The following is a 1195-nucleotide window of genomic DNA, read 5'->3' on the forward strand; positions in this document are numbered from 1 at the left end:
CAAATACACAGCAGTGAAGAACTATCTAGAATAAGAAAGTAAAAACAAAGAAAATGTGCTCACTATGAAAAGAAAATATGCTCACAAAATATCAAAACATACTTATCTCAAGGCAGGATATGTAGAAACTAACTAAGGATCATAGATTTCCCAGAAAAATACCAAACAACAACAACAAAAAAAAAAACAAACAAACAAAAAAACAAACAAACAAACAAAAAAAAAACCTTAACATCATAAAGAAGAAAATAATGGAAGAGAATTTTCCACAACTTCTAAACAAAGAAAATAAAATTCAGAGATTGTCTCAAAAATAAAACAAGATTGCAAACTCCAAGACATGCTGTGGTAAAATCTAACAAATCAATTCAGAAACAAATTCTGGAAGTGATCAGTAGAAACAACTTCAAATGCAAAGAAAGGGCATTCAAATAAAAAGAGGACTTCAGACGGCCTTTGAGATCCTTTTCAACAATATGATTCTTTGAGTAGCCCATAAATTCTCCATAGATGCCAAATTCCAGAACTCATAAACCATAAAGCAGCAAGTATTGTGCATAAACAATGGTGTGTGAATTACTTGGTTCAAGTGATAATTTTAAAATGGATTCATTTTGTGGTAGTAATAGTCATGTGTTCTTCTGTACTAAGCTAACTTGCAGAGTCTGACCTTGACCAAATGAAACCAGATTGAACTAGTTGTCCCAATTTCCATTACTTCTACATTAGCTGAGCTCTGGATTTCATGTCATATGCTTGTATACCATTATTTATTTTCTTTGTGTTTATAATTCTGCTTTTTTTAAAGAATGGGTAATACTCCAAGAAAACTTGAAAAATTGTGCTGTTGGAGAGAATACTTGATCTGTTTATAGAAATATTGTCATGTGTGTGGATTGGTTGGTGAAGTCAAACTGTTAAAGGATTATTCAATTCCACATTGAAACAGGATCAGTTGTAACAAGGCTTGAAATAAAATAGTCAAAAATGAAAAGCAAAATTAATAAATGACAAACTATTGCTGAAAATAGCCTACGTAGTCCTTAATAAATAAGCAAAAACACCCAGGGAGACTTGACCCCTAAAGGGGTTATTATAGATTTCTTTATAAAGGAGCAAAAGATTCTTCAAGTTGAAAGAATGTTGAGAAGATCATGTATGCTAACTATTTCTTTAAAGAAAAAATTTTTTTTTC

Source organism: Vombatus ursinus, unplaced genomic scaffold, assembly GCF_900497805.2.
Source record: "Vombatus ursinus unplaced genomic scaffold, bare-nosed wombat genome assembly UNPS02014821.1, whole genome shotgun sequence".
In the NCBI taxonomy this organism is placed as follows: Eukaryota; Metazoa; Chordata; class Mammalia; order Diprotodontia; family Vombatidae; genus Vombatus; species Vombatus ursinus.